General features: G+C 48.4%; 1 long non-coding RNA gene across 4 annotated transcripts in view; it reads left to right on the forward strand.

Moving 5' to 3' along the window:
* Positions 1-17,062, forward strand: part of LOC132247784 (uncharacterized) — a 186,690-nt gene that overhangs the window by 116,195 nt on the left and 53,433 nt on the right. For 3 of the 4 annotated variants that reach the window (XR_009459219.1, XR_009459217.1, XR_009459220.1), the window contains 2 exons: positions 9,615-11,216; positions 11,853-11,984. This is a non-coding gene — a long non-coding RNA (uncharacterized LOC132247784). The remainder of the gene's footprint in view (positions 1-9,614; positions 11,217-11,852; positions 11,985-17,062) is intronic. The other variant, XR_009459218.1, reaches the window with a different exon arrangement.

A 17,062-nucleotide genomic window follows, 5' to 3' on the forward strand; every position in this document is an offset into this window, starting at 1 on the left:
AGTAAACACTCCCAAGACAGAAAGCCTAAGAGCAGCTCTGGGCGCACATTAAGGTCACCCAAAAGTGTCCAGATTGCCTCAGTTCGAGGAGGAGTTGGAACCCGTGGAGTGAGAGCAGGTAGACAGAGCATACTTTATGGCAGCACTCTTAGGTGCAGCATGAATGTAGTGTTGCCCTTTGGCAACAATGATTAAGATTCACGTTGCTCAGAGTGAGATATTTGAATGTGGGCAGATCTAGAATTCCGAAAAGGGAGGGAGGCAGATGGTGAGATACATTATCACATATGAAACAATACACATTTTTCTCTAGTTAAAACTAATATGCTAGGATCCTAGGGCTGTACTGAAGCAAAAACAAACATAACTTCACTGGAATGAATTAAAAGCAATCTTCAGGGCTATGAAATAGGAGCTTCATTACCAGGAGCAGCTAGTGTCCACACCTGAGGACAGGCTAGTGATCCAGGCTGACTTGGGTAAGCTTAGTAAATGGGCGGATATAAACCTGATGATTCATAGATTCATAGATGTTAGGGTCGGAAGGGACCTCAATAGATCATCGAGTCTGACCCCCTGCATAAGCAGGAAAGAGTGCTGGGTCTAGATGACCCTAGCTAGATGCTCATCTAACCTCCTCTTGAAGACCCCCAAGGTAGGGGAGAGCACCACCTCCCTTGGGAGCCCGTTCCAGACCTTGGCCACTCGAACTGTGAAGAAGTTCTTCCTAATGTCCAATCTAAATCTGCTCTCTGCTAGCTTGTGGCCATTGTTTCTTGTAACCCCCGGGGGTGCCTTGGTGAATAAAAACTCACCAATTCCCTTCTGTGCCCCCGTGATGAACTTATAGGCAGCCACAAGGTCGCCTCTCAACCTTCTCTTGCGGAGGCTGAAAAGGTCCAGTTTCTCTAGTCTCTCCTCGTAGGGTTTGGTCTGCAGGCCCTTGACCATACGAGTTGCCCTTCTCTGGACCCTCTCCAGGTTATCCGCATCCTTTTGAAGTGTGGCGCCCAGAATTGCATGCAGTACTCCAACTGCGGTCTGACCAGCGCCCGATAGAGGGGAAGTATCACCTCCTTGGACCTATTCGTCATGCATCTGCTGATGCACGATAAAGTGCCATTGGCTTTTTTGATGGCTTCGTCACACTGCCGGCTCATGTTCATCTTGGAGTCCACTAGGACTCCAAGATCCCTTTCCACTTCCGTGCCACCCAGCAGGTCATTCCCTAGGCTGTAGGTGTGCTGGACACTTTTCCTCCCTAGGTGCAGCACTTTGCATTTCTCCTTGTTGAACTGCATTCTGTTGTTTTCTGCCCACTTGTGCAACCTATCCAGGTCTGCCTGCAGCTGTTCCCTGCCCTCCGGTGTGTCCACTTCTCCCCATAGCTTTGTGTCATCTGCAAACTTGGACAGAGTACATTTGACTCCCTTGTCCAAGTCACTGATGAAGACATTAAAGAGTATCGGTCCAAGGACCGAGCCCTGCGGGACCCCACTGCCCACACCCTTCCAGGTTGAGACCGACCCATCCACCACGACTCTCTGGGTGCGACCCTCCAGCCAATTCGCCACCCACTGGACTGTGTAGTCATCCACGTCACAGCCTCTTAACTTGTTCACCAGTATGGGGTGGGATACCGTATTGAAGGCCTTCCTGAAGTCTAAGTATACGACATCCACCCCTCCTCCTGTGTCCAGGCGTTTCGTAACCTGGTCATAGAAGGAGACTAGATTGGTCAGGCACGATCTGCCCTCCACAAACCCGTGCTGGTTTCCCCTCAGCATAATTTGCCCTGCCGGGCTCTCACAAATGTGAGCCTTGATAATTTTTTCAAAGACTTTACCAAGGATGGAGGTGAGACTGACCGGCCTATAGTTGCCCGGGTCCTCCTTCCTCCCCTTTTTGAAAATGGGGACCACGTTAGCCCTTTTCTAGTCCTCCGGGACTTGGCCCGTGCGCCACGAGCGTTTGAATATTCCCACCAGTGGCTCTGCAATGATGTCAGCCAGTGTCTTCAGCACCCTCGGATGGAGCTCATCCGGGCCTGCCGACTTAAAGGCATCCAGTTCTTCCAAGTGACTCTGCACCATCTCAGGATCTACGCATGGAAGTCTGTCACCTTGCTGCTGCCTCTCTACAACCCCAGTGAGAGACTTGTCGTGCCCCTCGCTTAGGAACACTGAGGCAAAGAACTCGTTGAGGAGTTCAGCCTTGTTCCCCCTGTCTGTCACCAATTGTTTCTGCCCATTTAGCAGCGGTCCTATTCCTCCCTGGGCCTTCCTTTTACTCCCTATATATCTAAAAAACAATTTCTTGTTGTCTTTTACTTGGGTTGCCATCCTCAGCTCCATGGTAGCTTTGGCCTGTATAACTGCCTCCCTACAAGCACGAGCAGAGGAGGTATATTCATCTTTAGTGATCTCTCCCTGTTTCCACTTTTTATGTGCTCCCCTTTTGGCCCTTAGGCTGCCCTGGATTTCTCTGGTCAGCCATGGAAGCCTCCTGGCCCCTTTCCCTCTTTTGCCTCGCTCGGGGATCGTCTTGCTTTGTGCCCGAAGGATTGTTTCCTTAAGGCACAGCCACCCTTCTTGGGCTCCCATCCCTTCAAAACTCCTACTCTGCAGTGCGTCCTTGACTAATCGCCTGAGTGCATTGAGATCAGCTTTCCTAAAGTCTAGCACTTTCACCCTACTAGTTACCTTACCCACTCGACGTCTTATGTTGAATTCTATTATTAGGTGATCACTGTCTCCCAAATGGCTACCGATCTGGAGGTCCCCTATCATGTCATCCCCTGTTGCCAATACCAGATCCAGTATGGCATTCCCCCTAGTGGGACCGTGTACCTCCTGTGTCAGGTGGAGGTCCTGTACACAGGTTAGAAACCTGCGTGAGTGGTGGGACTTTGCTGTCTGCGTCTCCCAGCAGATGTCCGGGTAGCTTAGGTCCCCCATGACTACCGCCTCTTTAGCTTTTATGGTCTCCGAGAGTTGCCTCACGAGCCCTGCATCTATTTCTTCCTCTTGATGTGGGGGTCTGTAGCAGACCCCTACCACGAAATCCCTTTCTCTTTGCCCCCCATGTAGCCTAACCCACAATCCTTCTACTTCCTCAACCTTGGATTCTGTCTCGATGAGGGTTGATGTATATTGCTCACTGACATAAAGTGCAACCCCCCCCCCTTTCTTCCACGACCTGTCCTTTCTGTACAATCTATAGCCCTCAATATGTACCGCCCAGTCATGTGATGAATCCCACCAGGTTTCTGTTAGCCCCACTAAGTCATAGGTGTTTAGTGCAAGCAGGAGTGCTAGCTCATCCTGCTTGTTCCCCATGCTCCTAGCATTAGTATATAGGCACTTGAGCCCTGCGACTGGTGCCTTTGCTGCCCCCCCGCTCCGAGTCCCAAAGGGCCCATTGTTTCTTACCTTCTTGTTTCTTACCTGTTCTGTAGTGCTGGTCTCCCCATGGCTTTCAGGTTTCCAATACTCTCTTTTTTCAGGTTGGTCTGTCCTTGTGGGTGCCACATGGTTTGGTGGTCCACAGCTTCCCCTGCCCTCGTACTCCCCTCCCCCCGACGAGCCTAGTTTAAAGCCCACCGGAGGAGATCCGCCAACCTAGAAGAAAACACATGCTTACCTTTGGGGGACAGGTGAAGCCCATCCCAGCTGAGCATGTCCCTCGTCATGATGTGCGGGTCATTGTCCAGGAAGCCGAAGCCTGCCTCAAGACACCACTGCCAAAGCCGCCAGTTGGTTTCTCGGATGCAGTTCTCATGCCGTCTTCCACGTCCGTTCACTGGTAGGATGGAAGAGAAAACCACCTGTGCACCGAACTCCCTCAGCACGCCGCCCAGAGCACTGTAGTCCGCCATCAGGTGATCGGGGGTTCTCCTGGCCGCATCATTAGTACCCACATGGACTAGGACCATGGGGTAGTAATCGGTGGGCTTGATCCTGGCCTGGATTACCTCCGTCACATCCCGAATCTTTGCTCCAGGGAGGCAATATACCTCTCGTGCTGAGGGGTCCTGGCGACAGATGGGCCCTTCCATACCTCTCAGGATGGAGTCGCCTATGACGAGCACTCATCGCCTCCTCCTCGGGGTCCTCGTGGATCTCTTGACCTGTTCGGAGTGTGAAGAACATGGTGTTTCTTCTTGCCCAAGGGTTTCCTCCTCCCCTTCCATCTCCTGCAGGGTTGCCAGGGCCTTGTACCTGTTCACCAGTCGGACTGGAGAAGCTGGTACCGATTCTCTGTGAGCTGCTCCGGTCCTGGCTGTGACCATCTGCCACTCTGCTGTGGAGGGCATTCCCCGGGCTGCTTCTTCCTTCAGTGCCTGGGCCTGCAGGGAAAGGAAATAATTGTCAATTTCATCCTCCGCCTCCCTGATCCCCCTCAGCCTGCTAACGTCCTCCCGGAGCTCCCGCACCTGCGCCTTCAGAGCCCTAAGACGGGCACCTGCCGGACAGGTGTGGGGGCCCCCAATCTCTGCCCCCCCCGGCCCTGCTGGGGATCCCCCACAGGCCAGGAGGTAGGGGGACATCAGCTCCCCCATGGGCTCGGTCTGGGTGGAGGCCTCAGACCAGCCCCGGGTAGCCTTGTCCCCCTGGGCAGAAGCCCTAGCAGCACTCCTCGTAGACACCATTCCGAGCTGCTGTTTGTAGATCTGTGTGGTGTCTACACCCTACCCCTACAGGAGTCTCACTTCTGGCCCTCCTGGCCTGCCCGCCGGCGCGAACGCCGGCGTGCTCTTACAGAGCGTGCCTGTTTGCGCGCTCTGTTCGCACCACGTGGCTCGGGAGCGCGGCTCCCTACCGGCTCAGCTATATGGGACCCGGGGGGCTTCCCCTCCGGATCCGGCTCAGCTGCGCCGGGTCCCTCCGCCCCACTTACCTTACTTACAAGATGAACATGAGCCACCAATGTGATGTCACAGCTGGTAAAGCAAACAAAACCCTGGCTTGCATCCATAGATGCTTCTCAAGTAAATTCCAGGATGTCATCCTCCCGCTTTACTCAGCCTTGGTGAGGCTGCAGCTGGAGTACTGCATCCAATTCTGGGCTCCACAATTCAAGAAGGATGTCAAGAAGCTTGAGAGAGTCCAGAGGAGAGCCACGCGCATGATCAGAGGGCAAGAGAATAGGTCTTATGATAAGAGGCTGAGAGCCATGGGACTCTTCAGTCTGGAAAAGCACAGGCTCAGGGGGAACCTGGTGCCTGCCTATAAGTACATAAAGGGTGTGCATCAGGATTTGGGGGAACATCTGTTCACCGGAGCACCCCAAGGGATAACAAGGACCAGCATTCATAAACTCCTCCGTGACCGTTTTAGGCTGGACATAAGGAAAAACTTCTTTACTGTCCGAGCCCCCAAGACCTGGAATAGACTCTCTCCAGAAGTGATGCAGGCACCTACTCTGGACTCATTCAAGAAACGTTTGGATGTTTATCTTGCTGGGATCCTTTGACCCTAGCTGATTTCCTGCCCCTGGGGCAGGGGGCTGGACTTGATGATCTTCAAGGTCCCTTCTAGCCCTAATGTCTATGAATCTATGACAATAGAATTGCAGAACAAAGGATAGCTTGATTGCTGGAACATCAAGACTGTTAAAAGGAAGAGAGAGTCACTGTCAGAAAAGCCAGAATCCAGGATTCCCCCTTCCCAGATGACTTCCCTAGCCATTAAGCTATAGAGATAGGCTCTCCTTCTGGTCCCATGATAGTTGCACTTTGGTTGCCCAATAGCTAAGCTTTGACAGAATGGACAGTGTCTTCCTTCTTCTCAAGACTAGTCTACAGATCCAGACCTGGCAATAGCCTGGCAAGCAGTGGAGGTGGTGGGGCCAGCAGCTGTTGTGGCAGGGGTAACTAAGGTGGTGGTAGGGCCTCCAGCTGTAGCAGCAGAGCCAGTGGAGGCAGTGCAAGCAGAGGGGAAAGCGACAGAGGTGGCAAAAACAGCAGGCAAAGCTGTGGCAGAGGAAACAGTGGAGGGCCAAGCAGTCGCAGACTAAGCAGCCACAGGGCAAAAGGGACTGTACTGATGCAGTCTTTGCTGGTCCCCTTGCTGACAAGTTCAACAGGGCGCTATAACCCTGGACTCTATGTCAGTCCCCACCCTGCTCTAGCCCATGTTCCCTAAATTCCCCGCCCCACCAGAAGCCCTGTGGGCCAGAGGGAATGGTTCTGTTGGCTGCATCAAGCCCACAGTTCATGTGTTTGATTCCCTTAGCCTAGCATTTAGGACTCTCTGAGAATGTAAGGATTGTAGGTTCCAAATCCATATAGCTTGTGGCAGAAGGCCACCTCTGTTTCTCCCCAAAAGCTCTCCTCTGTGAGAATTTGGTTAGGCTGGGACCAGCAGAAGATACATGCCTTACCCTATCTCTTTAGGTAACCTGAGCAGGATACATTCCTGAGGGAGGGGGGCAACCTGCTCCCCCTGCCTACGTGACTGGCATCACGTACCTGGGTGAGGGGCTTGGGCTCCCTGGGGAGCTAGGAACTGCCAGTCTGCCCAGCAACTAGTGATGCATTTCAAATTGGTTGGCAGACAGCTAACAGGTGCTGGTCTCCATTGGACCAGGTAAATGAGGTCACAAGAGCTATAAGTTAAGGACTGCCCAGGAGGAGGGGGCAGCAGCCATGAGGAAGACTCAGAGAGAGAGAAGAGCTGGACCATCTGAAACTTGCTCTCTCTCTCAAAACTCATGATCAAGAAACTGCCTGCCTCCAGAGGGAATCTCCACCTGCCTCTGGATGATACTTGTGAGTGAGCTACCTGAGATCTAACTAGATATATAGCTTGCGGTAACTCAGATGTGTGAGCAAAGGCTACCCAGCCTTGGGAGTTTGCTTTATGGGATTTCTCTGATATTGCTCTACCCTGTACCCTATTCTACCCCTACCCTCTGTAACCAATAAAATTCTCCTTTGTACCTAGCGTGGGAGACTTATTGGGAGTGGGTCTAGATTATGCCTTGCGGTCCCCTTGGTTCAGCTGACTAAGGGAGATCAATACTTGTGCTTCTGACTGAGGGAAGCATCCCACATTCTTGAAGTGAATCAAGTACCCTCAAGTGCTACTAGGCCTGTGTTTCCCAGGGCACGCAGAGCCAGAATCAAGCCCAGCCCTGGGTGGTGGCAGTGGAACTCCCAGGCTAGCAGGTGTGCTCCAGGAAGGGGGTCGGCCAGACATGAGGCACCCCCAGGGAGGCACTCGGAGCCTGGAAGGTGGTCGGGCAAAGTGAGGTTGGTGGCTCAACGCAGGAGCGCCCCCTACTGGCCCGCCACATAGCTCATGTGGTTTGTGAATATAGGTGTCTCCTTTTCAAAGTGAGGGAATACTGGGCTACTATGCAAATAGCAGCTATAGCCATCAACTCTACACATATTTTTTATTGGATAGTTGAGGCGGTTCATCCCCAGCCTCTGGACTTTCTGAATCACCCTTCAGAAGTGTCAGATCTTCCTGTTGTGCATATAGGAAACCTAGGTGCCTAACTTTCTTTGAATCACCCTTTTGCAGTAATTGTTTGACATGGCACCTCTCTGGATCTTGCCCTAAGTCCTTTTGTAGAGATAGCCTATGAAGCCCTACTTTAGGCACTGACACTTGAAAACATTGATCTAAGTGCCTTACTCAGGGGTATGCAACAAATTTGTGGCACAACTTTTAACAGAATAAAGGTTTTCTGGCTCAGAACTTAGATTATAAATTCCTTGGGGCAGGAGATGCCTCCTGCTGTGGAGTTTCTGTGGAATTGAGCATGTGAGGATCTTTACTCAGATGACACCCCTGGTGTTGCTATCATATACATATAAATATTGTGTTGATAATAAGAATTCAGAAACTGCATTTCTTATTATCTACCATCTGGTTTTCTCTTTTGTAGGAGTTTTTTAAAAATACTGTTACTTATCTCTAAAAAGATGCTGGTGAAGATAAAATAGAAAATTACATCCATCTTAAATCAGTGTAACACATTTAATATATAAAGGGATGAGTCATAAGGTTTAAAGAAGATATAGAATATTTGATTAACCTTTTCACACTTATATACTTAATATGGTGTAATAAAGGTTTTACAATCAGCCTTTATATTAATCAACAGTTGAATTATTTCCCAAATGTGACAGACTAGGTCCGGTGTATCTCAGGGATACTACTTGAATTGAATAACCTGTATCTTAGCACTGCAGGTTAACATAAGCAAAAGTGGTCATGAAATGCAAGTCCCTTACTTTAGATTTCTAGTAAAAGTTTATATATATGGTCTTATCAATGAGTCAGACTTTCGTGGACATTTTGGAATTTTTCTATTTCATGTCAGTGCCCAACTGTGACCTCAGTGTTTTCAAGAAGAGCAGAACAAATAGCTGATAGAAAAAGGAGTTAAAGTAGCCTTACTGAACAAATAAATTGGCAAGTGTATCTAATAATTGCATGGGTTCAGCATTTTTCTGCGATAAATGAGTAAACTTTAAATGTATCTCTAAGATGTACTATCACAGGCATTGCCATGGGCAAGTTTTATCCAATGATGAAACAGCAAGGCCTAGTGAGATAAAGATGATAGAAGGGGTACTATCAGGTGGCAGCTGGGTAATTACAACTCTCTATTTGGGCTCTGTAGTGATGCTGCATGTGATAAGTAGAGAATAATGAAGAAAAAGGAGTAGTGATAATGCAGGAGCTAAATGGTAGAAAATAGCCTATCATAGCCCACAGCCCTCTGAGTGCCTATGGGGACTTTGAACTATCTTCTTCAGTTTTCAACCACAGAAAAAATACTCTTTCTTTCTTCTTCCTTTGCTAAATTTATGTCTGGTGGGACAAAAGGGAAAACTGAAAAGAAATCAAGGGTATGTGAAGAGAATATGACCTTTGCAAATAACTCTGAAGGTCACCGTGTAATTATTCTAAAATAAAAGTATCCTGTAATCTTGTCTGTACCCACAAAAGATGCAAGAACATTTTTTAATGTGATTCTACACAATTTTGTTGGGGATCATGGTTTATGAAAGGTCAACTAAAGTATTTCTAATTATATCTTGTTGAGCTGTGCCTCAGAAGAACACAAATGTCATTTGCCGCTATACAGTCAAACTCTGATTAAAGCCAAAGACTGGCAAAAGACAAATAAAAATACTGTTTCCTGGCTAAGGACTTGAGTTTGTAGTTTATGAACAAAATACATGATCGGAAAAAACTAAAACTGGTCACTGAAACTGTAACCCTGATTCTTTTCTACCACAGTGGTATGTGACAGCTTATGATTGAAGCAGATTACACTTCGTTTTACATAGTTCCTTAATATGGGGTATGACTTTCCCATATTTTTGCTACACATCCTAGTGAAAGGATATATCCAATAGACTCAATTCACTGTGCAGTTCTGACTTGAAAATGCTAATGACATTGGAGGTGGCTATAGTATGCATGTGCTGTATGTATAGTTGTATGTGGGCATGTGTGTTTTTGTGAAAACTTATTACTTAATGTAATCTGTGAAGATTTTACTATTTTCTTTCATTGTTAGTTAAACAGACACTGTAAAAGGGAGGCTGTACATTATTCATCTAAGTTTATGTTTGTTTTTCTTCTTAGGGCTCTTTGCATCCAGCCTTGGATAATTACGAACCTAGTCGAGTGCAATGTCTAGTCTTCCAGAATAAGGAATGAGGTCACATCAGTGCTGGCTCTTACTGGGACAGTTTATCTGGCGGAGAAAAATTCAATGGGGGGTATTTCTCAGTATATTTAAATGTGTGATTTACATTGGACGAGCCATCACTTGACTGAGGAATGAGAAGAGAGAATTTTATATAGTGCCTGTATGTTTGATGTATCTGAGTCAAAAGTTGAGGAGATTTTGACACGATCATTTACAAGCCCGTTGTAAAGTGACAGTTTTAACTGATCTTCTTCAGAGGCCAAAATGGCACAACCTGAGTTGAAACATGACTATGATGCTGTAGTATGAATGCCAGATAAGCAGGGATCCTGGTTTTCTCTGACTTAAAAAAATCCCCAATTTTTGGATAAAAAGAAGTAACCTCAAATCTACATTTTCCTGTGATTTAAATGAAACACCGCTAATACACACATGCGCGCACGCACACACACACACACACAAATATATAGTGATGTTTCATTTTAATTATGGAAAAATGTGGATTTGGGGTTGCTTTTTTAACTGAAAATTGGGGACTTTTTTTTTAATTCAGAGAAAACCAGGATACCTGCAGATAAGGAATAGATTCTAAATAGACTATTTAGGCTGAAACTTTATATCTAAAAATATAAGGAAGTTCTAAGAAAGAGTAATTTGCACTTTAAAGCAAAGACTTGTTTGTGGTCATTGCTATTAAGTAAATACCTTACAATCTTTGTTCAAAATTGCTAAGCATGCTAAATTGATTCCACCATCCTTTCTTCTTTTTTTTTGTGGGATGAGGATGCTGAAATGAATTTCACAAAGTTGAAGTTTCGATTTATTTGCTTTGTTTGATTTAAAATATGGATCCCAAGATGAGAGAGATAAATATCATGGCACCTGGTAAAAAATAATTATTAGATTCTCTTAGATAGATAGTGTAGTTACTTATTATTGACCAGCAACTACTCCCATTGAAATAATGGAGGTCTGCCACTGACCAAAAAGGCCTGATTTTATCTAATCTGAGGCTACTTTACACTGCACTGGTTGTGTAAGTGAAATATAATTTTCTCCCATTATAACAGCCATAGTGCTATAAAGTGTCTTTAGTGCAAACAAAAATCCCAGTAGGAACAAGATGGGGACATATATTTGGCATTTCTTCCAATTTAAACCACGTAAAGTGCATCTATATGGCACAGTGATAGGTGACCTTCTAAAAGTTTAGAGACATAGTAATCATATTTAATAAACACACTATTCTCCCTGTCTTAGCAAGGAGCTAACATCTTTGACTGTGTAATGGGAGACACAAGGCCCCGTTATGAAATAGGGTGAAAAAGGGCATTAACCCCCTCAAGAGTGAAACACAGGGTAGGTCATGCTCCTTTTTTTCTGACAATATAAGCTTGCCACTGCCTGAATTGGGGAATTGCTTGCAGGACAGCCTGGAAGGAAGAGCTCAGGATGGAGCAGAGGCTAAAGCTGGATCCAAGGAACTGAGGAGCCTGATACAAAGCCTGAAGAACATGTGAAGAAGATGCTTCAAGGTAATGGAGAGAGAAGGCTGCACTCTATGGGACTGATCCCTAGAGAGGGAATAAGAAGGGCAGCAGGCTGTGAGCTAAGGATTGTTGCTGTTATGGGCAGGGCCCCCCCCCCCCCCCCCCGTGACCTGTTGCTGTGGTATAGCAGGGACCCTGCACCCAAAGACTGTTTCGGGTATAGATTAGGGACCCTGTGACCCAAGGACTCCCTGTCTCTCTCTCTTTCTGTGGAGAGCCAGCTTGCTGATGGGGGAAAAAGTGAAACACCTGGGTGTCTGCTTTCCAATCTGGACTGAGGCCCTGTACTTCATATAACAGCAAAGCTGTGGCAGGCAAGATGCTCAAAATCCAGGCGACTGGGAATATATACTGGGAGGCAGGTGGTGGTGACTCCAGGAAGGCAGCTGAGATAAGGGATCCTATGGATGGAACCATTACAGACTTCCCCCCTCCTCCCTTTACCTTAAGCATCCAAGCTTTCTTCAGATGATCCCTTTTCTTCTTATACAATATATTAAAAACCCTTATTCTGTTCACATAGTTAACACTCCTATTGAGGCCCCATCTTCATAATTGTAAACTTCTTGTCTGACCTCTATGACATCCTGTCACCTTTCTCTCTCCTTTCTGTACAAGAAGATATGTCACTTAAGATTTTGTTTTGCCCATTGCTCTGATGATATTGTCACCTCTACTGATGCCCCACAACATGAAGAAACATCCAGACAAGGATTGAAAGAATCTTGGTCACACTCAGCAGGTGATTCAAAGGTAAGAAGTTGTCCTCTTTCTAGAGGCTGAGAGAAAAGCCAGGAAGGAGGAAAAAGGGTGCAATCTGGGTTGGTCAGTGGACTTGTTCTGTCTTGTATTACCAGTTTTTGTGCTTGAATAAAACACCATGGCCTGTTGCAATGGCCTAAGAGGGACTAGATCAAGGCTCTTTCCTGAGCTGGATAGAGAGCCTAATTGCTTACACTGTTTTCCACCGAGCTGAGAATGTTAGCTTTGTTCCATTTGTCTGCTTCACCCATAATTGTTTGTAAGATATTTCCCAACCTGTTCCCTATATTAAAACTTCTGCACCCTTCTTAGTTTAGTTGTCTCTTGAAGACCCACTCCTTCAGTGGCATCCAGAAGAAATAAGCTGATTAACTTCTATTAATTTGCTAGAATTCATTAGCTCCATGAATGAGCCATGTATTTAATGTATACAAAGTGATGAGCGTCATAAGGATCCTGTAGCTGATGTTCGGATTTGGTGCAAGAAGACGACAAAACAGCTGAATTGTGGAGGAAGGCACTGAGGGAAGAGAATTCATGTCATGCAAAAAAACTAGCCTTATTGCCAATGAGGCATGTCTGTTATCATAGCTCGCATTTTTTTCAGCATTTTGAATGCAAGAGTTCTCCTCCCTAACGTGTTTTTCTTGACCCTATAAATTATTTGCTACTGCTGAAAATAATTTATTTCTATCTTATTTTGTTCTAAAGAACTATCTAAAACAAAGTTAGGAATCCACTATTATTTGTACAAACTGAAATTCAAAGCTGCCCTCTAATTCAAATGTTCAAACATATTAACCAGGAAACTTTTTATAACCATAGACCTGATACAATTCTTATCAAAATCAATGCGGGTTTGATCTCTCTGCTAGCTGTAGTGGATCCTGTGTCAATTTTTACTGATTATTATTCTAGGGTCTTAACTTTAACATGTATATCAATTGCATATCTTCTTGTGTACCCACCCAATTTGTGTACCCAACAGCAATTTATAGACACTGAATACTTGGCCCACAAACTCACTCCATACAATGTCCTGGGCTCTTCTTATAACTTTTCTTTTTCTTTCTCAAATTCACAAAAAATGCTATGACAAATTTGTACAATTTTCACACATATTGATTCTTCTTCATTAGTTTCTGTAGTTTGCCTACAGCCATGTTTATCAATGTCACAGGGCACCTTAGTGCCTGCTCCTAGAGAGGAGAAACTGCCAGGGAGAGAGCCCTGGCAGAGCTAATTGAGCACAGCTGTGGTTTGCCGGAGCAACTAAGGGGAGCCAGCTGCCTGTAGGGGGCAGGGCCTGGCCCTTATAAAGCCCAGGGCTGAAGCCAGGCTGGCAGTTCTCTGCCAGCAGCCAGAGAGGCAGGAGCTCCCTCAGCCGAGATATGGGAAGGAGCCTGAGTTGCAAGTACAGCTCATAATAGCCCTGGAGGCTCGAGCTATGATACTGAGTTATGGCCATGCGGCTTGTGGTTATGTTACAGCCTAGGGGCTCGTGGTTTTGCGTTGTGTTTGTGTTATTACACCCGGAGGCTTGGGTGAGGCTGTAGGGGTTGGAGGAGGCCTCAATTATAGGGACCCCAGAGAGTGTGGGGTGCCCTAGCGCCAAGAGGGCGCATTATTTTCATAGCGCCAGGGAAGGCGCCGCTCACACGCCAGTGCGTGAGCAACTGGTGGCGAGGAGCGCGGCCAGTGGGTCGCGGGCGCAACCGGTAGGTTGCAGACGGGGGACTGAGACCCCGGATTGCGTGTGGGGTACATAGACCCCAGCCCCAGGGAGAGGGGTGATCTGATTGAGAAGCCCCGTGGGGGGCACAGCGGGCCCCAAAGAGGGGGCGCGCCAGTGTATATGATTGAGAAGCCCCGTGGGGGCGCGGCGAGCCCCAAAGAGGGGGAGCACCATTGTATATGATTAAGAAGCCCTGTGGGGGCGCGGCGAGCCCCAAAGAGGGGGAGCGCCATACTGAGGAGCCCTAGAGAGAGGGGCAATTACTGAGAAGCCCGAGACGGGCATAGCGAGCCCGGCCACAGGCTAGTGCGGCAACACCCCTCAGACCGAGGCAGGGCGCTGAGGTTGCCCCGAGAAGACAGGGAGTAGCAGCGCGGTGAGCTGGGGTCAGAGAGGGTATCCGTGCAGTTGGCCAGGGAAGGGCCGGGGCCCGCTAGGGAGTCCCTGAGCGGGACCGTACCATCAGGGGAGGCCCAGCGGGAGGCTGGGCACGAGAGAGACAGACCCAACAATGTCTATTACATCTGCGAGGCTTGGGGCGTGGTATTAGGGGCTGGTAGGAGCCACACATAGCCCATAAGGCTAGGGTGTCCGAGGAACACCCACCGTATCGGGAGACCCCCAGGGGGTCCGGAAGAACCGCGGGGACCGAGGTCCCGAGTAGCCGTGCCCAGGGAAGACACAAGGCAGCCTCCCAACATTATATTGACCAACAAGACGTGGCGGGCGAGAATTAGAGGGTGTCTTGGGCCGGCCTGACACGGAGCGAGGGACCTCAAGGAGATCACGGCCCTCCGTGAGGACCCCGCCATGACAATCAATACATTTCCATATTGATAATAGAGTGGTTTAACTTTAGACAGAAACGGCTTTTGACAAATGTTTATAATTACATGAGACTGTAAAGCTGTCCAGAACTCCTTCCTGTTACTAACTGCAGCTTAACAATAGTGCACTTTTGTAAATTAATAACTAAACAGCAGTAACACAGATCAGGGACAGATTTAGGACTTCAAAATAGGGACAGTGGGGCACATCATCACCAGGGATCCTGTTTTTCCCTGATAAAAACAGATACAAATCTGTACAAATCTGATAAAAATGAAAATTTGTAAATTCTCTGATAACCCCCCCCAAATCTGTGATTAAAATGAAGCCCCCCAGGCCCCCTCCCAGCCCTGCTGGTGCCCCTCACCCCTACCTACAGCCCTGCCAGAGGGGCCCCCAGATACCAGGGCTGGTGTAGCTGGTGCAGTGGAGTAGAGCCTGGCTCCCCCCTGCTACCTTCCTGCTGCAGGCTCAGACAGGGGTGGGGTGGTGGGACTGCATGCACTCCTGGGGGGGGGCAGGGGGAACCCATGCCCCCCAGATCTTTGCACAGGGCAGGGATGGGCCCAGGCTGCCCACTGTGGCCTAGGCTCCCACTGTGTTGCCCTCCCCTGGGGCCCCCACAGTCCAGTGAATGAGACCCGGCACCTCAGGGCAAAGCAGGGCCATGCAGGAGAGCTCCTTGACACTGTGAACTCTGCACTGCCCTGGTGATGAGTCCCCTGTGTGCATGGCAGCAATTTTCAGTTAAAAAAAAGTAACCCCAAATCCACATTTTTTGAGGATTAAAATGAATCTCTCTCTCTCTCTCTCTCTCTCTCTCTCTCTCTCATATATATATATATATATATATGTAACAGACTGCCAATGTGGGCTCACCAGATTGGCTTGAGATACTTACCCTGGGCTAGAAACAGTGCCGGTGAACTCTGAGCGACCCCAAGGATGGAGCAGGGAGCCCTGCCCTATGGAAAAAGAGAAGTCAATCTAAAGAAGGGTTTTCAATCCCCTCATTTGCATGGAAGGGGGATGGCCGGGGTTAGGGGCCTACCACCCTGAGCCATGGTTGGCCAGTTTGCAAGCCAGGGAGGGTCTGCCAGAGGGGATAAAAGCAGCAGCCAAACTGGCCTGTGGGGGCTGCTGACAGTGACTCCCGGGAATGACACAGGGGGCCTAAGAAGAGCTGGGGTGAACTGACCCAGCAGAGGGAGCAGAGAGACCCCTCTGAAGAGCCTTGAAGGCCCTGGGAGAAGAAGGCGGTGGCAGTCGGCCGTTCCTCCAGCTCTGCAGCAGAGAGGGAACCGTGGCAGAAAGATGGTGCCCCAAGGCCCCATTGCAGTATGCTGGATGTGCCAGGCGTCCTGGAGGCTAGGGGTGGCAGTCAGCCTCCCCACTCCACTGCAGAGAAGAGGCAGTGGCCAAGAGCGCAGGCGGCATCCTTAGCCAGAGCAGGGAGCTGGTCCGGTGAGTTGAGGAAACCCCTAACCTTCCCTGGGGAAGTGGGACAACAGCAGACAAGGCAGTGGGATCCTGAGGAGCAGCAGAGCACCAGAACAAGGGTCCCTGGGAGCTCGTGGTTCAGGCCGGCGCTCGGAGCGGGATTGGCAAGCTGCAAGGCATGTGGGGTGCTCGGCTAGTCATCTGGAGCAGGGGTTTAGAGAAATGACCCCTGGGAGCTGCCTGTGCTGCTGACCCTCTGCCACTGACTGCCCCAGAGGGGACTCGGTCCTGTCCCTTATTCTGCAGCTGATTGTTATCAGATGGAGTCCCTGAGCTTTGTGCTTGGGTCATGCTGATTGCTCAGGAGCCTACTTTGTTGCTTGCCTTATTCGTTGCCACAGAGAGTTACCCTTCAGCCTCTTTGAGGGGGTGGGGTTTGATACAATTTGATTGCTGCAGACCAGAAGAGCTTAACCTGTTGCAGTCTGTCACTTATTGGGAAGCCTGTGGGAGCTGCTGGGAATTACAACCTTGCTTCCTGATGGTAGCATCTCAGCAGTGGCTGAAAGCTGCCAGTTACCCTACCTGTGGTTCTTGAGTCAAGAGTTGACTAAGGCATTCTGGTTTGTTTTGTGATTCTGGTTATGCCATTTAAGTTCACTTGTAAATAACCTTTCCTATTATTCTTGTTTTGTAAATAAAGTTTAAATAGTTAAATCAGTTAAGTGTTAGACCTTCTTGGGACCACAGGCTGCTCTGTGGGGAGCAGGGGCCAGCTGGAAAGTAAATTGGTGCTGGCCAGAACCCTGCCCCACTCTCACCACACCATCCCTGATATTGGGCAGGGGTGGCAACTATTGGGCCGCCACCTGGGTTACATATAGCTATATAGAGAGAGATATTAGTGGTGTTGCATTTAAATTGCAGAAAAATGTGGATTTGGGGTTATTATTTTTAACCGAAAATTGGGGATTTTTTAAATCAGAGAAAACCAGGATCTCTGGTCATCAACACCTGTGGAGTGGAGAGAGATTAGCAGGAATCAGAGAGATGATAATGAGCCATG

The sequence above is a fragment of the Alligator mississippiensis genome, chromosome 1 (genome assembly GCF_030867095.1).
Source record: "Alligator mississippiensis isolate rAllMis1 chromosome 1, rAllMis1, whole genome shotgun sequence".
NCBI lineage: Eukaryota > Metazoa > Chordata > Crocodylia > Alligatoridae > Alligator > Alligator mississippiensis.